The sequence below is a fragment of the Pleurodeles waltl genome, chromosome 11, assembly GCF_031143425.1.
Source record: "Pleurodeles waltl isolate 20211129_DDA chromosome 11, aPleWal1.hap1.20221129, whole genome shotgun sequence".
Lineage (NCBI taxonomy): Eukaryota > Metazoa > Chordata > Amphibia > Caudata > Salamandridae > Pleurodeles > Pleurodeles waltl.
Genome location: NC_090450.1, coordinates 498,322,598 through 498,350,466, shown reverse-complemented (window position 1 = coordinate 498,350,466; position 27,869 = coordinate 498,322,598).

The following is a 27,869-nucleotide window of genomic DNA, read 5'->3' as shown; positions in this document are numbered from 1 at the left end:
AAAAGGCATCAGTGCAAAGTTAAAATAAAACACATGAATTATGAATATACCCCCTTGAGTAACATATAAAAGATAAATAATAACATGTAAATCCCACCCTCACCAACCACAACAGGCCCACCCCATTCCCATAACTTTCCCCATCCTGAACAAATGTCCAAAATAAATATGTTCATGTCCAAATTCAAATTGCCCATAACAAGGAAAACTGGCCTTCCCAAATTCCCACCCTGCACAACAACTCCCTCCCACCAAAAAAGTAAATAAATAAAAAAGGGCTAACAGAAGGCATTTTCTTTAAGGGTCTCCAGATAATGAATGCAGGCCTCAAGACATGCCATCCGATGGCCCAAGTGTGGCAGTTTACGTACCACATGGCAATGGTAGAGCTGGTCTGACAGAGGGGCGGCACAGAGACTGGGATGGGCAGCTCTAAGCTGTTGGTGGTGCTTGAAGGCACATGTGGTAGGCTGTGGGAATTGGGCTCAGGTCCAGAAGCAGGGGCATGTGCCGGAACCTCATTGTCCATCAGCTGCTGGTAGTCTGCCCTAGTGGCCTCCAGCATCAGCTGCTGGAGCCGGGCCGCAATCTCCTGCCTGGTCAGTGGTGGTGGTGGACCAGAAGGAGTAGCTATAGCAAGACAGAAAAAAAATAAAAAAGACAAATTTAAAAGAAAGCTTTGTGAAAAAGCACTTGTTTTTTTAAATTACACAGTTACATAGTATAGGTACATTGCTGCTTGTCCCCTAGGGCCATTGGATTTTTTGATGTGGTGATTAGGAAAGTCAGTCACAAGGAAGGACATGATTTTAACAACACATGCTGTTCAAAAAATCATTGACTGGCTGAAAGGAGGAAGCATAAGATTAAAAAAACTGTGTTATTTTTCTGGCAAAGGATTTTTTGAAAACATTAAGCCACACAGACACTTTGTGTGGAAAGAAATAAAAATACATTTGTTTAATGAGTGACTCATCATCCACTAGGGAGTATAAGTATTCTATTTTTGTTTTGTTTGACTGTAAGTGTGCTAGCTAGAGCCTCTGGCACAAATTTGCTACACTCTGCTGTCTGCAGCTAAGGTAGCTGCAATGGACAAAAAAATATTAGATTCTATTGGCCCTGCTCTTCTTTAAATGCCTTTCAATTCCAACCTGACTCCAAAGATGCAGATGATGAATATATGTCACACATATCATGTATAACAAGCAGATTGTAGATATCCTGACTGGCTTAAGTAAAAAGTGGGAAAACCGATGCAATGCAGAACAGGAAAAGCGAACAGGATATATCGAATTTACAAGTTTGTCACAGTGTATGTCATCCGCAAAGCACAAAATCACAGATACTTAGGCCCAGATTTGTCCTTTTTAACGCAAACCTGCGTTAACGAAGGTTTGCGTCAAAAGGTATAGCCCCAGCTAGCGCCATTCCAGGACACCAGCTGGGCGCCATATTTAAGGAATGGCGCAAGCCAGCGCTAAGGCCCGGTTAGCATCAAAATAAATGCTGCTAACCGGGTAGGAGAGGCGTAGGGCAAACTGGAGATTGTGCGGGAAAGAATGGTGCTAGCCAGGTTAGAGTAAAGAAATGACGCTAACCTGACTAGCGTCATTTGTTTGACACACAACCCCCATGGTCATGACTCCTGGTTAGTAAAGACTGGAGTCATGCCCCCCAGCCCAATGGCCATGCCAGGGGACTTATGTCCCTTGGGCATGGCCATTGGGCACAGTGCCATGGTGGGAGGGCCCAAGTTAGGCCCCCCTATGGCACTTGAAAAAAAAAAAAAAAAAAAACTTACCTGGACTTACCTGGGATGTGTCCCCCCATCCTTAGGTGTCCTCCAGGTGTGGGTGGGAGTGGGTGGGGGTGTCCCTGGGTGCTGTGAACGGCACCTGTGGGCTGTTTCCATGGTCTCTGACCATGGAAAATGGCCCACAGGTCCCCTAACGCCTGCCATACCCAGGCTATAAATAATGGCACTAAGCAGGCTTAGCACCAATATTTAAGGCCCTTCTACTCCCGTGTGTGATTTTTGCATGGGAGGATAAATAAGGTGCAAGGGCATTAGAGTAATTTTTTGCCCTGGAACGCCTACCTTGCATCTCATTGGCACAAGGTAGTTTTCCGCATGCAAAAAATGACGTTAACTTCAATATTTTTACGCTAGACAGGTCTAGCGTCAAAATCTAAATATGGAGCTAAGTTTGTGCCAGATTTGGGTGAAAAAAAACACCCAAATCCAGTACAAGTAGAGAATAAATAAGGGCCTCAATACCACTTTACTTCCTGGCTTCACCCTCAAATACAAATTATGCAAATCAAATAAATTTGCTTGGCAGTAAGGGAAGGAAATGGAAACTTGACTTAGGGACTGATTAAGACTAGAGTTTGGCGGAGGGGTTATTCCATCACAAACGTGACAAATATCCCATCTGCCCTATTAGAATTAATAATATGAAAGACGGGATATCCGTCACATTTGTGACAGAGCACTTCCCTCCTCCGAACTCTAATTCAGGCCCTCAGTCTGTTGCAGCAGAATAAGGTGCAGGGAAAAGTCCTGGTAGGTAAGGTAGAGCTTTTGCTATAGAATAGTGATGGGGGTGTGGTTCACTGATGGCGTAGCTTAGGCTTAGTCAGTCACTAACTAGTTAGTAGTTGAAATTGAAAGTTGATGAGTCTAATTTGAACAGTCGTAAATCCATTATGGGGGCAAAGATAGGAAGATGACTGTATGTCATTTAAAGCACAATGAAGGCAGAGAATAAATTGGTCAATAAAGGACATATGGTTTCGTTTTGCTTGGCAATTTTGGCAAATGCAATGGGACTGTCCTCATACTACATTACTGCCATGCTGCACTGTCATCAAAACTGCTGGATTAATACACTCCAGTATTGGTGAGGGGGTCACCATAACCTTGGCCATTCTCTCATCATTTGAGCATGAGCAAGAAATAGCACACCTTCTCAACAAACAAGTGTAACAGAGCTTGCTTCGGTCTGCAAACTTTACAAGCTTAACAGTAGACTACCTAAATGAAGGCCTCATTTGGGTGGCCCCTGGTAGAGGGTGGCACGGCACGTGCCTTGCTGCGCTGCCCTGTGCTACCGGGAAAGGGCAGAAATGCACTGATTCTACAAGATACAGTATATTTCTGTCCTCTTCCCCTGTTCAGGTACACAATTTGCTACCTAGCGCCAATGCAGGCACCAAAACAATCACAGGAGGTGAATGCAGCATACATAGAAAGAGGAAAAAACAGAGAGGAATAAAGATATTTCTCTATGTTGTGTCACTCTAACGACACCCCTGAGGTGGCCTAGGAATCTGTGGCGCTGGTGGTAGAACTTCCAGCCACAGCCTCACTGGTGAAGGCTCCCCACTCAGCCCAACCCTCTAACGCCCTCTTCTTGCCCCTGGGTGTTGATGTAAGAAATAAAGAAGATGGAAATAGATTACTGGTACAGTTAATATTCTAGAAAATATTTTGACAGGCAAAGACAGTAACATATTGACATTGTACTTTTCTAAATCGGATTTCCCATTACCTATATGATCAAATTGACCTTACCTAAGACCCATTCCAAATTTCCTAAACTACATTTGGAAATACTAATGTATTGCAAATAATGATCTTTGCTTTGCAATTCACATTCGCAAACTCCTTTAATGGGCCAATTAAGTTAGTTTCTTTTTTCAATGCATGGATGCATGCATATATCACTGGAAGATTGCTTGGGTCTGCACAAGCTACACAAAAAGAAAGAGACAGAGAAGATGTATATATTACTACTACTACCACAGTACCACTAACTTAGTGACAGGAGGACAGAGGAGTCAGTGTAACTTCCTTAATAATCAGTTCAAGCACGCACCTACAGCAATGAACAAAACTAGATAGCACCGAGCACCTGCCTTGCTCAAGTTGGATCACATAATATTTGCAATGTTACATTAAGGGAACTTAATTTACCTCTGAGTGTGAGCAGTATGCTATTTGAAAAAAAATATAGCATTATAGGATAGGACACAACAAAATTAGCAATTATTAATTACTAGTACTTACCAACCTCTGCAACTCGGACGCCCTGTAGGTCGAGCATGTCTTTCTCTGCAGTGCGTTGCATCAGCTGCTGCTGGGTGTGCTGAACCTCAGTACATTGGCAGACACAATGGCACATCCTCCCCCACAGCAGACAACCTCCCATACGCTGTATCCACTCATGGGCCTGCTGCCAGCATGGAGAGCAGGTGGCACCTCACCAAAAAAACAAGTGCAGCCACCTCCTCCTCGCTAAAAATGGCGCAAAGCTTCAAGTCCCGGCAGTGCCAGCACCCGCAGAGGTGTGCAGTTCGCTGCACCCCCTGAAGTGGCACCACCTCTTCCCCTGCATTCTGCCATGGTGCTAGGTGGCAAACAAAAAAAAGTCAGGGGAACAAAAGGAATAGAGAGGGAGAAATTAGGTTATGGGAAGCTAGGTGAAAACTTATACAGGGACAAAAAAAATCACACAGAAAATAAAAAAAGAGGCAAAAATGTAAATTACACAGATCCACACACTAAGGAAATAAATGTAAAACAGGAGAGTATAAATTGGATAAAGTAAGGAAGGCTAAAATAAAGTTGGGATTGAAAAGTAGGCTCAGCAGCATACACAGAATAGTAAAAACAAGATGACTGTGCCTAAGCGACTGTGTGGTGCAGTTCGTGCTCATGTCGCAACGCAGAGCGTGTGACTTGCACTAATCAGTGTGATCGATGGCCGAGCACAACCCTGCCCGCTCACGTGGAGGTCGGTGGACTTTACAGAGTCTTTTCTTCACTTTGCGGAATTCTGCATAGCGGAACCCCCACAAACTCCTCGGACCCCTCCATGCATCCATGTAATTTGTTATTTGTCATGGGCCAAACACATTACTTCTGAAGATGTTTGCCCATCACAAAAACATATGTTGAAACTACCACATTCAAAATTGGTAGGATTGTGATGGAAAATCTTTTGACACTGTTATACATGTTTTCACAAATACTGCTACAGGAACAGTTATGTTTTCTACCAACATATTAGGTGTAACACAGCATGTATGTTTGCCCATCCTTTTGGTCAGTCAAACAGAAATTCTGTATGTGGAGAGCTCAAAAGTATGCAGAAGGACTGAGCCAAATATGCTGCATATTGATGGATCATATGTTGTATAACCATACAGCGTGTGATTCCAATTTCATGATACCAACCAGTTTATGCTTTGTAACATTGCCTGTGTGTAAATATTGCACATCATCTGCACCTGCGTCATGCACAATTTTGGACATATACAATGGGCCCCTAGCCAGACAGGCTTAGCAACACACATTTCACTTTGCTACGACATATGGTGAATCCAGATTTTGTGGTTTGTGCCATTTGTTGTATGATATAGGGCCTCATTACAACCTCAGCGGTCTTTTCAAAAGACCGCTGAGGCTGTGGGAGCCAGAATACCGCCAGTGCTGGCGGTATTTCTGGCTCTCTAATACGATTTTTCCGCTGGGCCAGCAGACAGTAACAGTGTTACCATCTGCTGGCCAAGCAGAAAAGTCACATCTACATTTCTGCTGGCTTGTAATAGAGCCGGCGGAAATGCTGATGTGCAGCGGGTGCAGTAGCACCGGTCACGCATTTCACTGCCCAAAATTCGGGCAGTGAAGTGCACGACGGGGCTATGCCTGGGGGCACCGGCACCACAAGTCCCCCTTACCGCCAGCCTATCTAGGGTGGTGTTTACAGCCGTGGCCAGGCTGGCGGTCGGGGACTTATAATCCCCAGGGCAGGCATACACTATATGTAGCATCATAAAAGCGATATAAGGGTTTACTGGCACTGGTGCACGAGGTGCTGACGAGTATTAAGTTGTTGTTCATTCCAACTTTATGCAAAGCTGTATACCTTGTCAGCATGTACAATGTTGTTGTTTTGGTCTGAAAAACACACAGTTCTGCACATGTAGGTATCCATAAGGCATATCAAGCTGTGTACATGTGCATCACAATGCAACACACATTAAGGATTTCACATAAAAGGATTTGGGTAATAGATCTCCAGCTCAGCCTTCAACAGTGGGTGCTCTGGGAATTTGAAAGCATCCCGAGTCATTTCTGTATGTTACCTAAGGAAATACTCATGAATCTTTGTATTTTCATTTACAAGTATCACAGGACAAAATGTAGGTAACTTAGTCACACTACAGGGACAGAGCGGATGCTGACAAGACCAAAACGCTAGAAATCTGCACAGAAACTCTCAAACAACTCCAGCACCCAGCACAGACTAACAGAGAGTAAGGGAAATTTAAAGAACTTCACGCTTCCTAGTTTACAGCCTGCCTCGCATTGCACCGATCCCACCTGTTTTTGACAAATGTGTTGTTTTTTATGACACATTGGTACAGAAATTGGCAAAGCATGGTGAACTCACAGTGCATTTGCACTTATGACTTGTTTTCAACACATTAGCAATCAATCAATCAGTATTTGTAAAGCACGGCTACTAACCCGTGAGGGTCTCAAGGTGCTGAAGGAGGGACGGGCCTCATCCTGAGAGCCACGTCTTGAGGTTCTTCCTGAAGATGGTGAGCAACAGGCTTTGTCTGAGATGCAGGGGGAGGTTGTTTTTAGCTCTTCGCTGCAGTGTAGGTAAAAGATTGTTCTTCGGCGGTGGGTTTGTAGATGAGAGGGACGGTGACCAGGGCCGTCTTGGCGGAGTGGATGAATCTGGCAGGGGTGTTGAAGGAGATGTGGTGGTTCAGGTAGGCTAGTCCTGCATTGTGTATGGCCTGGTAAGTGAAGGTGAGAAGCTTGAAGGTAATTTGCTTCTCGACCGGTAGCCAGTGGAGGGTCCTCATGAGTTGGGAGATGTGTTCTCGGGGGAGGTCCAGAATGACTCTGGTGGTGGCGTTCTGGATGAGATGAAGTTTTTTGATGTTCCTAGTTGAGGTGATGGCTTAGAGGGTGTTGCCGTAGTCGAGCTTGCTTGAAGGCTTCAAGATCTTCCAGAGTTTGCGAAGTGTGTGCCAGCAGGAGGAGGCGACAGAGGTTACCTGATGGGTCATGGATAGGGGGGAGTTGAGGATGATTCCTAAGTTGCGTGCGTGCTCGGTCAGTGTAGGGGGGTTGCTGAGGGATGTGGCCCACCAGGAGTTGTTCCAAGCTGAGGTGGCGTTTTCAAAGATGATGAGCTCCTTCTTGTTGGAGTTGAGCTTGAGGAAGCTTTCTCTCATCCAGGTGGCGACGGCTTCCATTCCTGCGCAAAAGTTTCTTTTGGCCGTGTCCGGGTCTTCGGTGAGGGAAATTATGAGTTGCGTGTCATCGGCATATGATACAAGGTTCATACCGTGGCGTCTGACGATGGCAGCAAGAGGGGCCATGAATACGTTGAACAGTGTGGGACCCAGTGAGGATCGTTAAGGGACTACGCAGTTGACACCTGAAGGGTGGGAGCCTGACCCCCTGCATCCTCCCAAAGAAGGAGTGGATCCATTCCAGGGCTCTTAAGCGGATTCGTCAGTCATGGAGTCTGGTGTGCAGAGTGCTAGGGGAGACCGTGTCGAAAGCTTCTGAGAGGTTGAGGAGTAAGAGTGCTGCAGTGTGGCCACTGCCTAGGAGTAATCGGATGTCATCTGTGGCTGCCAGGAGTGCTGTCTCCGTGCTGTGATTGCTGCGGAAGCCAGACTGAGAGCTGTCCATGGATTTGTTGTACTCAATGAAATTCCATAGTTGTACATTGATTGCTTTCTCTAGTACTTTGGCAGACTATGGTAGTAGCGAGATGGGCCAGAAATTCTTTAGTTCTGATGGGTTGGTCGAAGGTTTCTTCAAGAGAGGGCATATTTCGGCATGTTTCCAGTCCTCAGGGAAGGAGCTAAAGGAGCAGTTAGTTGGGTTACGAAGCTTGGGGCGATGGATACGCTGGCTCTGATGTACATGTGGTGTTGGCAAGGGTCCGAGGGCACTCCTGGTGAGTGTGGACCAGTTGTAGATGGTCTGGGCAGGTTCTGGGGAGGGTGGGTTGGTCGCAGGTTCCAGTGGCAGGTGACAGGAAGGTGTCATAGATGTACGGACCCTTGTGTGGAAAAAGGAGGCGAGTTTGTGGCAGAGGTCCTGTGAAAGGGGGATGCTGGTGGATTCGGAGGGGGGATCTCTGAATTCGTTGATGACTGAGAAGAGTTCCTTTGATTTGTGTGTGGAGGAACTGATGCACTCCCAGAGTGCCCCCTTCCTTGCATACTTGATTTTTCGTCGGTGGGCACCAGTTGTGGCTCTGATTGAGGCATGGTCTTCACTGAATTGGCTGTTCCTCCATTTTTCACTAGACGTCTGCAGGTACGCTTTGATTCTTGGAACTCGATGGTGAACCAGCTGGCCTTCTTAGGTACGTGTTTGCCCGATGTCAGCCAGAGAGGGGCCAGAGTGTCGGCACATTCGGTGATCCATGCATTGAGATTGCGCACTGCTGTGTTGGCATCGTCAGAGAGGGAGGGAGGGATTTGGCGAGCTATGAGGCGAGTTGCTTGTTGGTGATTTTTTTCCATTCCTGTCCTGGAGTTGCAGGTGTGGCTGCTGGGTGCAGTGATTGTGAAGTGTATGCAGCGGTGGTCGGTCCAGTCTGGGATGGAGATGGTCTCAATGGTGATCTGGTCCCTTGAGAAGAAGATGGGTTCCACTGTGTGTCCTGCAATATGTGTGGGTATGGAGACCAGCTGTTTGAGGCCGAGGGTGGCGAGGTTGTTGAGTAGAGCAGTGGTGTTTGGGTCGGTGTGGTCCTCGAGGTGGAAGTTCAGGTCGCCTAGGAGGAGGTAGTTGACTGACGCCAAGGCCTGGGGGGTAGCGATGTCTACAACACCATCTTTGAAAGCTGGGCAGGAGCCGGGTGGCCTGTACACCAGGGTGCCACAAATGGAGGAGTTGTGGTTGGAGTGGACCAGGGAGTGAAGGTGTTCCATGGTGGTACAGTGATCTTCTTGGACGGCCTTGACACGTAGTAAGGACTTATGTACGATGGTGAGTCCTCCACCTGGGCGGGAGGGCCGGTCCCTCCTTAGGATGCTGTAACCATCGGGGAATGGCGATGACGATGTCTGGCCAGAGGTGGAGTTGGTCCAGGTCTCGTGAGGAAGGCGATGTTCGGTGAGGTGGTGTCGATAAGGTCCCAGAGTTCAGTGATGTTTTTGTGCAGGGAGCAGATGTTCAGGGGCAGGCAGTTGAATGAGTTGTGGAGGTTGTTGGTATCTTTATGTGTGGAGAGTACCTTTGGTTTGTTGAGGTTGGTGCTAAAGTTGCAGTTCCTGCAGGTGAAAGGTCCATGAGTGTCCTTGGGGGAGATGGTGCAGCAGTTGTTGAGACGTCCGGTGTTAAAGTGGAGGAGGCTCTTGGAGTCGTAACGGAGGCAGTTCAGGGGGTGGTTTAACAGGGATCCAGGGTTCTTGGTGGTGGAGGCGGTCCAGGCGCGGACAGGTGCAGACGGACTTGCACTGCGGCTGCCATTAAGAAGGGGAGGAGGGTAGGGGGGCAGCCAGCTGGGAGGCGGGAGGGCAGGAAAGGTGCTTTGCAGTGGGGAGAGGCAGAGGAATAGGGGAGAAAGGAAAAACCACTAGGGAAAGACGAGGGATGATAGAAGAAAAAGGCAGAAAATGCAAGAGTGAAAGAGCGACAGAGAGAAGAAAAGAAAAGGAAAATATTTACTTGTGATGGCCACTAGACCACCAGGGATAAGGTGCAGGGAAGAGCCTGCCGGTGGAGGAGAGCCTTGAACTGAGAGTCAGGGGTTTCTCAGTTTGTCCCGGGCAAGAGGCAAAGGCAGTAGCAGCCAGAGGAGCTTGGGAGGGCAGCAGACGCTGACCAGGAGGTCAGTGCAGCTGCCCTCTCACAGCACTGTTGCTGCCATTAAGAAGGGGAGGGGGCAGGGAGAGCAGTCAGCTGGGAGACGGGACGGCAGGAAAGGTGCTTCACGGGGAGGGAAGTCTGAGGAAGAGGGGAGAAAGGAAAAAGCACTATGGAAAAATGAGGGACGATAGGAGAAAAAGGCAGAAAATGCAAGAGTGGAAGAGCGACAGAGAGAAGAGAAGAAAAGAAAAGGAAAATACTTACTTCTGATAGCCACTAGACCACCAGGGATGAGGCGCATGGACAAGCCTGTGGGTGGAGGAGGACCTCAAACTGAGAGTCAAGAGACTCTCAGTTCGCACCAGGCAAGAAGCAGAGGCAGCAGCAGCAGGAGGAGCTGGGGAGGGCAGCAGATGCTGACCAGGAGGTCAGTGCAGTTGCCCTCTCACAGCGCTGCAGCCGCCATTAAGAAGGGGAGGGAGCGGGGGAGCAGTCAGCTGGGAGGCGGAGGGTAGAAAGGGTGCTTCACTGAGGGTGAGGGGGCAGAGGAAGAAGGGAGAAAGGAAAAAGCACTGGGGACAAACAAGGGATGATGAAAGAAAAAGGCAGAAAATGGAAGAGTGAATCATCACAGAGAGAAGAAAAGAAAAGGAAAATACTGACTTGTGATGGCCACTAGACCACCAGGGATGAGGCACAAGGACGAGCCTGCAGGTGGAGGAGGGCCTCGAATTGAGAGTCAGGAGACTCTCAGTTCATCCCAGGCAAGAGGCAGAGGCAGCAGCAGTCAGATGAGTTAAGGAGGGCAGCAGAAGCTGACCAGTAGCGTTTATGTGGTGCTTACGACCGGTGCAACGGGTGCAATAGACCACACAAATGGGTTGGTGTGTTGGTTTTGACTCTCTCAACTGGCCTAGTATCTGGGACCCACTGTAGGGTATTGTGCAATGCAGTAAAACACACCTTGGGCTCACTTTTATTGGTCCTCTTTTATTACTAGACAGATTTTAATATTTGCTGATGTGTGATTTTTTTATTGGTAACAGTGTACCTATGTGTGACATTTTACCTTCTTAGTGGTGACATATTGAATGACAAAATAGTTAAATGGAAAACAAGTAAATATTGCACTGTATAAAGACATTTACAAGTTTTTCTTCCTTTTGATGTTTGTAGTATGCTTGGCTGAACGTAGGTAGTTTCAGTGTAGCCAGAAGTATGTCAAACATATAGGTGGCCATTACAACATTGGCGGTAAATGCCGCTTACCGCCGTGCAGAAGACCGCCAACACACCGCCGCGGCCGCGGAAATCTGCCACAGCTACGATGACCCACAGCTCGGAATCCGGCAAAATTCAGACACCCACACAAGTCCGCCACACCAAAGGTCAGTGATAAACTGGCGAAAACAAAACCTCCACCGTCACGCCAACAGAAATACGCCATAACTATCACGACACATGAATCCACGCAGCGGTCTTTCAACTGCGTTATTCCATTGGCGGTACACACCGCCTCTCTCAAAATACACACATGTTTACAAAACACAGCCACATTGGACAATTCAAAATACACACACCTGATACACACACCACTCCCACACTCCCATTACAATATAAAACATACACCCACATCACCCACAAAACCCTACGACCACAATTACCGAGAGAAGGCCAGAGAGAGACACCAAAAACAACTACCAAGCATCCACAGGCACACAATACCATCACCCACATAACTTCCACGCACATCACACAACACACCACTAAATAACACCCCACTTATCACTACACACACCACCCCACACATCACCCACACCACCCCATGGCACGGTAAAGACACCCCAGGTTCTCTGAGGAGGAGCTCAGGGTCATGGTGGAGGAAATCGTCTGGGTAGAGCCACAGCTATTCGGATCACAGGTGCAGCACACCTCCATAGCTAGGAAGATGGAGCTATGACGCAGAATAGTGGTCAGGGTTAACGCAGTGGGACAGCACCCAAGAAATAGGGATGACATCAGGAAGAGGTGGAACGACCTATGGGGGAAGGTGCGTTCCATGGTTTCAGGACACCACCTTGCGGTTCAGCGGACTGCCGGCGGACCCCCACCTCCTCCCCCACAACTAACAACATGGGAGGAGCAGGTCTTGGCGATTCTGCATCCTGAGGGCCTCGCAGGAGTAGATGGTGGAATGGACTCCGGTAAGTCAAATCTTAACTATTGCATCCCCCACCCTACCTGCATGCCATCACATACCCCCACCCTCACCCCCATCACTCCAACTCCTCACAAATGTCCCAACATCAGAAACCACACATCCCAACACCAAGCCCTGCATGCGACAAACAAGGCATGGACACCCATCACCAAAGCATGGCCACTGCACATACCCATTCACCCCCCCTAAACCACCATCACACAAGGTCCCACACATGAATGCAAGCACTGGGGTACACGGTCACCCACCTATTTCACACCATGGCACACACAGATGTAATAAACATCCTTTTATACCCCTGCAGGACCCCTACCCAACGTCACCGGACAGGAGGGTCCACACATGTCCACACCACCAACAGAAGAGGCCCACAGTGATGACAGCAGCTCTGTCCAACTGGATCTAGATGACCAGCCCGGCCCATCGGGGACCTCGGGCAGTCGATTCCCCTGACACAGTCACAGGCCACTACAGAGCTTCCCCCCTCTGGAAACACCAGCATAGCACCCACCCAGCGGGCCCATACCTCTGTCCCCAGGACACGTCAATCAGCAGTGTGTCCACCACTACAGGGAACCCAGGATAACCCACCACCCCAACAACAACAGGGACCTGGGGGCAGTGGTAGTGGGCACACGGTCCAGGGGACGGAGGCCCAGGAACACAAGGGAACTGGGAGGGCTGCTGTGCCACAGGGGGAGGACAGGCCAAGGGAACCCACTCTCCACGAGGCCCTCTCCTCCATCATGGGAGCATACCACCACTCCCAGGAGACGATGGCAACGGTCCTGGCTTAGTTTCAGGAGACCCAGCGCCTGCAGGAGGAACAGTATTTGGGCTTCAGGGAGGAACTCAGATCCATCAATTCCACCCTGGGCACCATCGTAGAGGTGCTGAAGGAAGTACTCAACACCATGAGGGACACTGTGGCACAACAAGGGGCCCCTGACACTAGCCTGGACAATGAACTGCCCACCACCTCCGCCAGTGCTAGTGGACAGGAGGCACCGCCACAGGACCACCACACCAGCACCCCACCCCTTGCAGATGGAGAACCACCCCGCAAATGGTACCTGAGATCCAGGACAAAGACAGAGAACGATGCCAAGACCCCCGCCAAGAAATGAGACAGCCCTGTATGTCATCTTTCTTTCCCACTTTGTCACCCTGTCCATCCTCAAACTGCCCCAGCTCCACTTCCTATGCCCATTTGGGCAATGCACCTGTGAGACTAATAGACTGGACTTTGCCATGGACATTCCTCCACCATCACCCTTCACCATTTTACAACCCCCTCCAATATTGAGCACTTAAATAAACACCCTTGAAGCACAAAACAATCTGGAGTCAGTCTGTGGTTTCGAAATAGTGTATTAGCAATTAGAGTGTCAAAATGCTCTTTCAAATTTAATGTCAACATACCTATGTCACACAGCTCTAGTCCATGAGGAAACAAAGCAGATGTCACACTGTGGGACTCACATCTGTGAAATCGTAAGGGAAAGTGACAACTCAGTGACCATACACTTGGTGAAAACGACAGACAGTAGAGAGGTAGTAGTGTTAAAGTACATGTAGTAGGCAGGTTTGTATTCTTACCTGTGTCTCACTGGAAATATTGCAGGATCACCGAGTTCCTGTTATCGATGTACTCTTCTTCTACTTCCTCGTCTTCACTGTCCACAGGCTCCACAGCTGCAACAACACCACCATCTGGACCATCCTCCTGCAGAAAAGGCACCTGTCATCGCAAAGCTAAGTTGTGAAGCACACACCCGGCCACGATGATCTGGCACACCTTCTTTGGTGAGTAGAATAGGGATCCACCTGTCATATGGAGGCACCTGAACCTGGCCTTCAGAAGGCCGAAGGTCCGCTCTATTATCCGCCGAGTTCGCCCATGGGCCTCATTGTAGCGTTCCTCTGCCCTTGTCCTGGGATTCCTCACTGGGGTCAGTAGCCATGACAGGTTGGGGTAACCAGAGTCACCTGCAAATGGCGAGGGACAACTGTTAGACACACACTAACCTGTAGGGATATCCCCAGACCCAGACAACCATTCTCACTGACTTGCTTCCAGGTGCTCACCTAATAGCCACACACAGTGCCTCTGGAGTTGACCCATCACATAAGGGATGCTGCTATTCCTCAGAATGTAAGCATCATGCACTGAGACAGGGAATTTGGCATTAACATGGGAGATGTACTGGTCTGCCAAACACACCATCTGCACATTTATGGAATGATAACTCTTCCGGTTTCTGTGCACCTGTTCACTCCTGCGGGGGGTACCAAAGCCACATGTGTCCCATCAATGGCACCCATGATGTTTGGGATATGTCCAAGGGCATAAAAGTCACCTTTCACTGTAGGCATATCCTCCACTTGGGGGAAAACGATGTAGCTCTGCATGTGTTTCACCAGGGCAGACAACACTCTGGACAACACATTGGAAAACATAGGCTGGGACATCCCTGATGCCATGGCCACTGTGGTTTGAAAAGACCCACTTGCTAGGAAATGGAGTACTGACAGCACCTGCACTTGAGGGGGGATTCCTGTGGGATGGCGGATAGCTGACATCAGGTCTGGCTCCAGCTGGGCACACAGTTCCAGGATTGTGGCACAATCAAGCCTGTAGGTGATGATCACATGTCTTTCCTCTATTGTCCACAGGTCCACCAGCGGTCTGTACAACGGAGGATGCCGCCATCTCCTCACATGTCCCAGCGGACGGTGCCTATGAAGGACAACAGCGAGCACAGAGTCAAACAACTCAGAGGTACCTACCCACAGTTTACACAGAACACCAATCATACACAAAAGGTGGCCTGTATGTGTGTTGAGTCTGGGCCCAGGTATGTGTGACGCAGTTGGAAATGAAGCCATGTGGGCCACTGAAATGGCGGCTGCCTGACCTGTAAAGTGGGACAATGGGATGTGAGGTAACTGCGCTGGCGTTGTACACCGTTGCGGTAGGCAGTCGAAGACCGCGGTGCAATTCTGCATTGGTTAACATTGGACCCTACGAGTCCCAGGAGCCAATGACGATGTGCTCCGGCGGTGACGGTACGCACCGCCGCGGACGTGACCACCATTTTCTATCTGTGCATTCACTCGATACCTGATCTTCGAGGCGAGGACCTACACTGCAAGTGCTGCTGTGACCTCGTTCTGGAAGAGACAATGGCTCGTGTGTCTGGGGAAAGGGCCCCTGCCTTCACATCGGAGGAGGTGGAGAAACTCGTGGATGGGGTCCTCCACGCTACTCTGCGGTCCTCCAGACAAACAGGTAAGTACACTGTGAGCATGCTGTATGGGCTATGCCTGTGTGGAGTGGGGTGGATGAAAGATGGAGGGGAGATTGAGGCGTGCATGAAACGAGGGTGAGTGCATGTGCATCATGGCAAATTACTGTGACGGTCCATTTGGTAATAACTTTTCTTTTCCCCCTGTACAATTCATGTAGGTCAGCGCCCACCAGAAAAAAGATATTTGGCGTGCCATCGCCAAGGACGTCCGGACCCTGGGGGTCTACCACAGACGGAGCACCCACTGCGTAAGAGATGGGAGGACATTCGCTGCTGGAGCAAGAAGACTGCAGAGGCCCAGCTGGGGATGGCCTCCCAACGTGGGAGGGGTGTCCGTCGCACCATCACCCCCCTGATGTTCAGGAGCCTGGAGGTGGCGTACCCGGAGTTGGATGGGCGCTTGAGGGCGTCACAGCAGCCACAAGGGGGTGAGCACACTCTCATTCTGCTGATTGTGCATGCAGTAGAGGTGTCTGGGTGGGGGAGGTGGGCTGTGGGTTTCCCTAGGCCAGGGCGAGTGTGCTAGTTAGGTCCCCTTGTTCTGGCAGACCCTGTGGCACCCCTCCCCACCTGTGTACAGTGCCAAGTACACCTAGTCAGGCTCCTGTTTCATCCATGTGTGCAGATGTCGGCCATAGCCTTGTAGGCCATGTCCCAGGGATTGAACAGTGTAGCCCAAGTGTGCGGCGTAGTGCAGGGGGCTTCTGTGTCTGTCGTGTCCGCCAACGGTAGCGGAAATGTATGCACTCAACATGTCTTTCTTCTGTCTTCCCCCCCTTTTTGTGGTCTCCCTGTTCTTGTGTGCATTAGCATAATCAGGCGGAGGAGCAGTGGCACCGGTGCAGGAGGGAGCTGTATCCCACATGGCCCTGGAGGGCGACACTACGGACTCGGAGTTCACCAGTGGGACGGAGGGCGAGGGGAGCTCCACGGCGGGGACAGGAGCTGACACCAGGGACACAGACTTGTCCTCTGATGGGAGCTCCCTTGTGGTGGCGGCAACACCTGTGCCCCCCGCATCTACAGGTACAGCCGCCACCCCATCTACCAGCACTGCCCTCCAAGCAGCCCCTCAGCCTTTGCACCGTGCCCGCTCACCCAGGAGGGTGGCCATCACCTTCGCCTCAGGCACCTCAGGCCCTGCCCCAGTCAGCCCTGCTGCCCTCAGTGAGGAGGCCGTTACCCTCCTCAGGTCCCTCACTGTTGGGCAGTCTACCATTTTGAATGCCATCCAGGGTGTAGAAAGGCAGTTGCAACAAACAAATGAATTCCTGGAGGGCATTCATTCTGGTCAGGCGGCCCTTCGGCAAGCTTTTCAGACTCTGGCCTCAGCACTGATGGCAGCCATTGTCCCTGTCTCTAGCCTCCCCCCTCCAACTTCCTCCACCCAGACCCAATCCCCTGTACCTCAGCCTATCCCAAGCACACCTTCAGACCAGCATGCACACACATCAACACACAAGGGAAGCTCTGGCAAACATAAGCACCACACATCCCACAGGCACTCATGCAAGCATCACGCACATGCAGACACACCAACATCCCCTTCCTCCATTGTGTCCCCCTCCTCCTCATCTCCCTCCTCCCTCACAGTCTCGTCTACACTCACACCTGCATGCACTACATCTACAGCCACTACTTCCATCACCAGCACACCCACCACCACACCCCGATCATGTGCAGTCACCACCCCCACTGCCATTTACACATCCCCTGTGTCCTCTCCCAGTGTGAAGGTGACGCCACCTCCCAAGATACACAAATGCAGGCACACACCCACCCAACAGCCATCCACCTCACAACAGCCTCCAGCACATGCACCTTCATCCAAAGTCACCAAACGAACACCTCCTACAACCACAACCTCTTCCTCCACTCCCAAACCCCCCAGCTACCCATCCCAGTGTTCCCCCACCCCGTCCGTCTCCTAGGGCCCGACTCTCCAGGTCCCAACCTAGCACCTCAGCCACAACATCTCCGGGACCAGTGGTGCCTGTAGTCACCGGAATCTGGAGTGCACCGGCACCAGGGCAACCAGTGTGGCACGGAGCCACAGCACGGGCAGTCCCCCACCCATCAAGCATCAAAAGTTGGCCAGTGCCCGGCGGGAGAGGAGGAAGACTCCAGCCACCAAAGCCGCTCCCAGGGGTACAGGTGGGAGTTTGGAGTCAGCTGCGACACCTTCCAAGGTGGGGAAGGGCCACAAGAAAGTCAGCAAGTCTGGGAAGAGCAGCACGGCGGAGAAGACCGCCATCATCCCAGTTGCCCAGGAGGCCACCGCCAGCACCAGCCCAGCTGCCCATGAGGCCACTGCCAGCACCAGCCCAGCTGCCCAGGAGGTGACTGCCACCAGCCCTTCTGCCCAGGAGGCCACCGCCACCAGCCCTGCTGCCCAGGAGGCCACCACCATCATCCCCGCTGCCCAGGAGGCCACCGCCACCAGCCCTGCTGCCCAGGAGGCCACCGCCACCAGCCCTGCTGCCCAGGAGGCCAACGCCACCAGCCCTGCAGACCAGGAGGCCACCGCCACCAGCCCTGCTGCCCAGGAGGCCACCGCCACCAGCCCTGCTGCCCAGGAGGCCACCACCATCACCCCCGCTGCCCAGGGGGCCACCGCCATCAGCCCTGCTGCCCAGGAGGCCAACGCCACCAGCCCTGCAGCCCAGGAGGCAACCGCCACCAGTCCTGCTGCCCAGGAGACCACCGCCAGCACCAGCCCCACTGGGCCATGAAGGACTGCCAGCCCCAGCCCCGCTGGGCCATGAAGGACCGCCAGCACCAGCCCCGCTGGGCCAGACAGGACCACCAGCACCAGCCTCTCTGGGCCATAAAGGACCGCTAGCACCACCCCCGCTGGCCCAGAGAGGACCGCCAGCACCAGCCCTGCTGGGTCATGAAGGACCGCAAACAGCAGCCCCGCTGGGCCAGACAGGACCGCCAGCACCAGCCCTGCTGGGCCAGACAGGACTGTCAGCCCCGCTGGGCCATGAAGGACCGCCAGCACCAGCCCCGCTGGGCCAGGAAGGACTGCCAGCACCAGCCCCGCTGGGCCAGACAGGACCGCCAGCAGCTGAGTCACTGCAAAGGACCCCGCCGCCACAAGCACCGCTGAACAGGGCACCGCCGTCACAAGCACCGCTGAACAGGGCACCGCTGAACAGGGCACCGCCGCAACAAGCACCTCTAGCCCATGAGCGCGAAGGGCACTGACGCCACTGAGTCCGTCACGAGCAGGATGAAGCACTCTGGGCACCAAGCCCCCTCCAGAACCAGTGGAGTATCACATCCTCTAACTCTGTCCTTGGCAGGATGAAGCACTCTGGGCACCAAGCCCCCTCCAGAACCAGTGGAGTATCACATCCACTACCTCTGTCCTTGGAAGGATGAAGCACTCTGGGCACAAAGCCCCCTCCAGAACCAGTAGAGAAAGGCATCCACTTGAGAGACTGTTGCTTTGCACTCCCCAAGATGGAACAGTGGGCAAACCACCCACTGTAGAGACTTGAGAGACTGTGGCTTTGCACTCCCCAGGATTGAACAGTGGGCAAACCAACCACTGTAGAGACTTGAGAGACTGTGGCTTTGCACTCCCCAGGATTGAACAGTGGGCAACCCACTCACTGTAGAGACTTGAGAGACTGAGGCTTTGCACTCCCCAGGATTGAACAGTGGGCACCACACCCACTGTAGAGTCTTGAGAGACTGTGGCTTTGCACTCCCCAGGATGGAACAGTGGGCATGTGGCCCCCTCGTGAATTTGGCGTTGTGCACTCAACCGGCTGAGGTGCCCCCTCTTTCCCTTCCCCCTGAGGTGCCTGTTTTATTGCTATCTGATGCCCCTGCAGAGTTCTCTCTGTCATGTTCAGGGATTGAGCGTGGGCCTCGCCCATACCGTGTGGGCCCAGTGTTCCACGGACTTCAATGGAGCATTACCTGGACTACTATTCTTGGTGTATATTTTGTTTGTAGTGTATATATATATATATATATATATTTTGCGTACTGATTTTAATATATTAAAATGGTTACACTCATTTTCTTTGGTCTTTGCATTCTTCCGGGGGGGTTGCGGGGTGTAACTGTAATATATCGTGCTGTATTACTGTGTGTGTTGTCGTGGGTGAGGGTCCGGGTGGGGGTGTTGCGTATTGCGTGTGTGTGTCCCTGTTTTTTCCCTCCCCTCCCCTGTGTCGTAGGTGCAGTACTCACCGAAGTCTTCGCCACCGGCGTTCGTGCTCCTGGTAGAGGAGCAAGAAGATAAGGGCTGGCAGGATCTGGAGCTCGGGTTCCATGGTGTCCGGATTCCTCGTGGGGTGTGTAGAGGTGAGCATTTTCCCTTCGAAGTCCTGTTTCCGCCGTGTTTTTGTTTGCGGTGAATCCGCCCCAGAAAAGGTGGCAGATTGGTAGGTTGTGATACTGTGGGCGGTACATTGTCCTCTGCCTGTCTGTTGGCGGTGACCGCCAAGCTGTTTGTTTGTACCGCTGTGGCGGTCTGAGTGTTAAAGTGGCTGTCTTTGTTGGCGATTTCCGCCACGGTCGTGATTCCATTTTTTTTTCGCCGGCCGGTTTGCGGTTTTACCGCCGCTTTAACACCAACCGCCAGGGTTGTAATGACCACCATAATGTTACTGTGCCTATGTGCAATGTTATTGTATTCCTTATTCTGCACAATATCTATGTTCAGTCCACCAGACTGCTGACTTAGGATGAGTTACAGATGAAACACACACTTAGGGAAGCACAGAGACAGGCTGGATCAGCCAGTGTACAGTGTATGTGCCAGCCAGCTTACAAATTTACCTAATTAATCTGATAGATATTGTGGAATACCAATATTGCACACATGATTGCCAGGCAGCCATTTATTTGCACACTAAACTAGGCAACTTCCATCATGCAATGTGTTGGTATAGACATGTCTGCACTCAGGGCTATATGTCTCTAACAATATATATAGTTCTTGCACAATGCACCATAGTAAATGTGTATTGCAAATCTCTTTGCCTATTGTTTGAGAATAACAAGGCCAGCTTGAGTAGACAAGATAAGCATCATTATCATGAGTGCCACAATATATTGCAAATCACTGCATTGCCTTACTCTGCACCAGAGAGAAGTTCCTTGACTGTTGCATGTGGGTAGCCATTCAAATCTGATGGTAATAGCTGTATTACAAACATACGTCACCAGGGAAACCTGCAAATGGGTCAGTAAGCAGTACCTTTCCAGGAGAGACATTCCATGGAGTTAGAACTTAACATCTCATTGTTCCTTTATTTTTCTATGTGTCGGGTACAGCAGCACATATAGATGGAGGAATATGGCTTATAGGATATAATGTTTGGCAGTAATATGCACTATCATGCTCACATACATTCCTGCATGCAAATGTTGCATCCTTGCCCCATGGTGTAAGTGTGCCTGCATTGGGCCAAGGCAGTTAAAAGAACACCGGCACATAGGAAAATGCAAGATTTTAAAATGTTTTTCTAGATACAGAACATTTCTTTCAATTTGTTTTCACACATAGCTGTGGCCTAGGAATATAATCTATGCTGCACTGTGTGGGAATGCTCAGTATATGCCCCTCTGTTTATAGTCACAGGACATTATGACAACAACACTGTGATCCATGTATGTAAGACGGAAACAAACATCATGATGTGCAGCAGACACACTCAGACATTGCACACTGTTTAGAACTACACTCCCTTTGGACTGTGCTTGAGGATCTGAAGGTGAATACACTGTAGCAGCACACAAACTCTCAGCATGTGCGCACTGTTCCACATTGCAACCTTGATGTTGTGTATGTCTTGCAGTCTCATGTGCTCTGAGCATGGTGTTATCATGCACACATCTTTCTGAGAAGATCATATTGATCAGGGGTGAGTGTGACACAGCAGCAGACATTTGGAATAGGTAAGTAATTAGGCGTCACTGCAATGAAGCAGAGTCTCATAGTCAATTTAACTAGTGAAGTTTATTGGACTTAGCATCCTTGGTATGGTCTCCCCTAACTGGCAATTCGACCTAGGAAGTGTATCCACTTGTCAGTCCTAAACCTTCCCTTTTTCTATATGTAAGGCACGCCGAAGGTAGGCCTTAGGTAGCCCCATGGGCAGGGTGCTGTGTATGTAAAGGTGGGACATGTACTGATGTGTGTTACATGTCCTAACAGTGAAATACTGCCAAATTCAGCTTCACTGTTGCAAGGCCTATCTCTCTCATAGGTTAACATGGGGGCTGCCTTTAAAATATTATTACAGTGCAGATTCCCTTTATGGGCAGATAGAAATGTAGAGTTTAGGATCTCTGAACTCACAATTTAAAAATACAATTTTTTAGATTGTTAGTTGAAAATGCCATTTGTAGAAAGTAGGCATTTTCTTGCTTAAACCATTCTGTGACTGCCTGTTTGTGGATTGTCTGTGTGGGTTAGGTTGACAGTTGGGCTGTTTGTGAATCTCCTCTAGACAGTGACACAAAGGGAGTTGGGGTGTAGCCTGCATATCCTGATGAGCCATCTGGTCTGGAGGGGAGAGGAGTGGTCACTTACGCCTGAATGGGCTGTGCCTGCGCTCACACAATGTACTCTCCAACCCCTGGTGTGTGTCTGGGGCCTGGCCTGGGCAAGGCAGGATCTTGCAAAGTACAGGGACTTTTCTTTGAAGTAAGTCTACTTAAAAGGCAGAAAGGGGTTTAACTATTGGACACAAACCCCCTGAAAATCAAATTGCTTCTGGAACCAAGAGGAACCTCTGCCACAGAGATGAGCTGGAGGAGGAGACCTGCCCCTGTGGCTGTGCATTGCTGGGATGGCCTGCACTAGCTGCTTCTGCCTGAGAGAGGACAAAGACTGACTTTTCTGTGACTTCCCACTGGTGAAGAATCCCCAGGGGCTTGAACTGAGCTTGCCTCCTGACTTCTGTCTGCCAGCACGTGGACTTTCTGCTGAGGCTCCCGCCCTGCCAAGTGGTGCCCTAACCTGTCTCTGGGCCCTTGGAAGGTGAAGCTGGTGGAAAAGTACTGAAATCCACACAAAGACTGCCATGCGGGGAAACTTACGATGCACCATAAGCAAAGTGGCTGCTAAACAACGCGCTGCCGGCCTCGGGGCTAAAATCAACACTCCACCTGCATCGCAGCTGGGAGATCAATGCATCACAGCTGAAGAAACAATGCCCAACTCGCTCTTGCAGCTGCTGATAATGACGCACAACCGATGCAGCGCTGTTTCCTGACACGTGTGATCACATTTTGAATGCAACACCGCTGTGCGTGAAAAATCAATGCAAAGCCTGCACGGACCTGAGGTGCCTGTCTTGGATTTGACGCATCGCTCTCTTGAGTGAGAGAGAAAACGATGCACGCCGATCCGATCAGAGAAGGAATGACGCACAGTCTCGCTTGCAAGTGAGAAATCAACGCATTGCTGGCCTTTTTCGATGCACGCTTGCCTGTGCGGCTTTATTTGTGACACTAACCAGGTACTTTGTGTAACAACAGCATACTCACTATTTTCTAAGGATTAAGGCCCTCATTACGACCCTGGCGGTCGGTGAAAAAGTGGCAGTAATACCGCCAACAGGCTGGCGGTAACTACTGCCAAATTATGACCATGCCGGAAAGTTCTCCGAAAGACAGCCAATGTACCACACCGACAGCCAGGGTGGAAACAACAGGCACCACGGTGGTAGCCGCCTACAGCCATGCGGAAGTCAATGTTCCGCCCACCATATTAAGACCCTACAAACCACCACTTTTTCAGGGGTGGTACCAATGACATCAAAAGCCTGGTGGAAACTGAGCTCAGATGTGAAAGGACTCACCATTGGGGACACAGGGTAGAACCACGCCGCCATGGAACCAGAACTGCATGATATTCTACGTTCTGCTCCACCACAAACACCAATGCTGGCAAAGACGACAATAGTGAGTACAGCCACCTAGCACACAAGGGAGGGGGAAGGAAAAAGAGAGTGACACACACACGCACAACACACACCCCACACACACACCATACACACAACTAGGTGCACTTACAAAAATAATTTGACCCCTTAACTCGGATGAATAATGCAAGGACAAAAAGAATTTATCAAAGTGAATATAATAAGATCAACACAGTATAAATAATAAGTTAGGTAAGATAATAGATATACATATTTACATATAAAGCGACACAGCCCAGTCCTCAATTTGTGTGGGCCACATGGCCACAGGCCAAAGTTCAAGGCCACACTTGTCACCTGCTTCAACACAGAGATAACACTGCAGGGGCATCAGTTGGTAAATAGGCAGGCACGCAGGGGGACAGGGAACGGGGAGCACCTCAGCCAGGAGATGAAACAAGACCACTGGTTCTGGAGGGGGCAACATGCCCTGTGCTTGGTCCTGGGGAGTGCAAGGCCACAGTCTCTCATGTTGATGTCTTACCCACTGGTTCTGGAGGGGGCAACATGTCCTGTGCTTGATCCTGGAAAATGATGGGCCATAGTCTGTCATGTGAGTGTCTTACCCACTGGTTCTGGAGGGGGCAACATGCCCTGTGATTGGTCCTGCAGAGTGATGGGCCACAGTCTCTCATGTGGGTGTCTTACCCACTGATTCTGGAGGGGGCAACATGCCCTGTGCTTGGTCTTGGGGAGTGATAGGTCACAGTCTCTCATGTGGGTGTCTCATCCACTGGTTCTGGAGGGGGCAACATGCCCTGTGCTTGATCCTGGGGAGTGGTGGGTCACAGTCTGTCATGTGGGTGTCTTACCCACTGGTTCTGGAGGGGGCAACATGCCCTGTGCATGGTCCTGGGGCGTGAAAGGCCACAGTCTCTCATGTGGGTGTCTTACCCACTGGTTCTGGAGGGGGCAACATGCCCTGTGCTTGATCTTGGGGACTGATGGGCCACAGTCTCACGAGTGGGTGTATTGCCCAATGGTTCTGGAGGGGGCAGGCTGCACAGCAGTCCATGGAGGCAGGATTACATAATGTCCGCCAGCGGTGACGGCTGCACAGTGGTGGTGCTGCTGGTGGGGGGAGGTTCCTGCACATCCCATGCACCCTCGGATGGATGCACAGCGGTGGTGCTGCTGGTGGGGGGAGGCTCCTGCACATCTCCTGCATCCTCGGACAGATGACCTGTGGTGGTGCTGCTGATGGGGGGTGGCTCCTGCACATCCCCTGCACCCTTGGACGGATGCACAACCATGGTTGGTGGTAGGGGCTCCGTCACAGTTCCTAGGCCAGGCTCCTTGCCCTTCTTGCCTGCTGGTGCAGGCTCCTTGCACTTCCTGTCTGCTGGTGCAGGCTCCTTGGCCTTTCAGGTGGCAGGTGCAGGCTCCTTGCCCTTCTTGCCTGCTGGGGCAGGCTCCTTCCCCCTTTAGGCTGGCTGGTGCAGGCTCCTTCCCCTTCACTACATGTGGCCTGGATTCCTTTCCACTACGAGTGGGTGCGGTTATGACTGGGCCCGTGGACTGTGTGGCTGAGGTGCTTGGCTGGGTTTGTGTTACCCTGGCCATATGTACAGGACGGGGGAGGGGTAGGGAAGAGGTCAATGGTGGATAGGAACAGTTTTTTAGGGACATTGGGGTGGGAAGAGGGAGAAGGAATGGGAATGGAGGATGAGCAAGCGGTTATTGGAGGTGTCTGTCTGCTGGATTTGGGTGCAGGTGCATGGGCTGTATGCTGTTGTGAGGTGGATGGCTGTTGGGTGTCTGAGTGCTTGGGTTTGTGTACTTTAAGAGGGGGGACAGACACAGTGGGAGAGGACACAGTGGGCGTGTGCATGGATGTTGTGGAGGTGTCTGCCAGTGAGGTGTGTGTTCTGCTTGGTGTGGTGATGATGCTGGTAGTGGATGATGATGTAGTGCATGCAGGTGTGAATGTAGGCGTGGCTGGGAGGGAGGTGATGGGGGGAGAAGGAGGAGACTGTAGAAATAGTGGATATTGTTGTGTCTGCAGCTGGATGGTGTTTGTGTGAGTGCCTGTGGGATGAAGTGTGGTGCTTGTGTTTCCCTGTGACACTTTGGGTGTTATCTTGTGTGCATGCTCATCTGTATGTGGTGGGTTGGAATTCAAGGGAATGGGACTGGGCAGTGGAAGTTAGAGGGGGGACGGTAGAAACAGGGACAATGGCTGCCATCAGAGAGGAGGCCAGAGCTTGAATCGATCTCTGTTGGGCCGCCAGTCCAGTGTTAATGCCCTCCAGGAATGCATTTGATTTTGATTGTTGCATCTGGGCTGCCAGACCCTGGAAGACATTCACAATGGTTGACTACCCTACAGAGATGGATCTCAGGAGGTCAATAGCCTCCTCACTCAGGGCAGCAGGGCTAACTGGGGCAGGGCCTGAGGTAACTAGGGCGAAGGAGATGCCCACCATTCTGGGTGAGAGGACATGGACAACTCGATGAGGGGCTGCTGGGAGAGCGGTGCTGGTATGGGGGGTGGCGGCTGTACCTGTAGCTGGGGTGGTCACAGAAGTGTCTGCCACCACCAGGAAGCTTCCATCTGAGGAGGTATCTGTGTCTGAACTGTCCCCTTCAGTCTGGGCCGTGGTGCTCCCCTCGCCCTCCGTCCCACTGGTGCCCCCACCGTCGGTGCACTCTGTCTCCTGGGTCCTGTGGGATGCAGCTCCCTCCGTCGCCAGTGCCTCTGCTCCTCCGCCAGATTATGCTAATGCACATAAGGACAGGATGACAAAACAAGAAAGGGGGGGAGAGAGACAAAGGAAACACTGGGTCAATGGTTGCACCAACACCACCGTTGGCGTACACAGCACCTTCACAAACAGGGAACAGGCCTACGCAATATGTATTGCACTGCCAGTGATATGGCTAACCATCAAGGCATGAGGAGGGGCACACACCGCCAGAAGCAGCACACCTGGGACCCACGCAGCCCTGACCAGTAGTGGATGCCTACGAGCTAGGTAGCAAGATTATCCCTTCAGAACCCTAGCCACCAGGGGACCTATGCTGCAATGTCAGGTCTGGCCTAGGCCACCCACTGACACCCATCCCCCACCCAGATACCCCCCTACCATGAGTAAGTTGTAATAATGGGCACTGTACTCATCCCCTTGTGGCTGCTGTGATGCCCTCAAGTGCCCATCCAGCTCTGGATAGGCTACTGCCAGTATGTGGGCCATCAGGAGGGTCAGGGTTTGACGTGTACCCCTTCCTCGTTGGGAGGCCATCCCCAGCTGGGCCTCCGCCGTCTTCCGTGCCCAGCGTCTCAGGTCCTCCCACCGTTTGCAACAGTGGGTGCTCCACCTGCCATAGACCACCAGGGTCCTCACCTCCTTGGTGATGGCACGCCATATGCCCTTCTTTTGATGGGCTCTGACCTGCAGAGTCAATACACACAGGAAAACAAAATTAGAGAAACAGTCCTGCCTGTTACACATATGGCTCACCATACCCCTTCCCATCACCATTTACACACACATGACCCAGCACACAACGTGTACGCCACCAAGAGGACCCCAACCCCCCTTACATGAGGCCTTCACACACACAACTCCATGCATTCGTGCCACATGCATCGTGTCCACAGTGTACTCACCTGTTGGTCTGGAGGCCAATACAGCAGTCCTTACTGGGGTAGAACCCCATTCACCAGACTGTCCAACTCCTCCGAAGTTAAGGCTGTGGCCCTTTCCCCGGTCACACGGCCATGGTAGGTTCCAGACACAGGTCACAGCAGCACATGCAGTGTAGGTCCTCTCCTATGGAAGGTCAGGTAGCAAGTGAGGAATATGATAGAAAATGGCGATCTCGTCCATGGCGGAGCATACCGTCACCGTTGGGATATATCACCATTGGCCACCTTAACCCATAGGGCCCAATGTTAGTCAATGAGGAGTTGCATGGCGGTTCCTGACTGCCTCCCGCACCGGTGCACAACTTCAGTGGAATTACCTCACTTCCACTTGTCCCTTCACACAGGAAAGGCGGACGCCATTTAGGGGGGACAGGCCCTGAAATAACGCTGTGTCACAGGAGATATTGGCACATACTAGACAAATCACAATGAGCCATTACATGTTTACAGGATGCAAAGTACTGTTGTAGCTCCATTGTTCAGTTTGAGACCGGCTCCTCACTCTTTTGTCTCTTAGATTCCTACTGTTGCAGAGGAATAGGAGATGGAGACATACCCCCCGGTAAGACCCCTGGTTGACTTGGCAACACTGGAGGACAGGCACATTATCCTCACCTATAGACTTGACAGGGCCGCAATCACAGAACTGTATGTCCAGTTGGAGCTGGACCTGATATCTGCTATCCGTCACCGCACTGGGATCCCCCCTCTTGTGCAAGTGCTATCTGTGTTCCATTTCCTGGAAACTGGTTCTTTCCAAGAGACAGTGGGCTTGGCAGCAGGAATGTCACAGCCTATGTTCTCAATAGTGCTGACAAGAGTGTTGTCTGCCCTGAGTTAACACATGTGCAGGAGGAAGATTTGG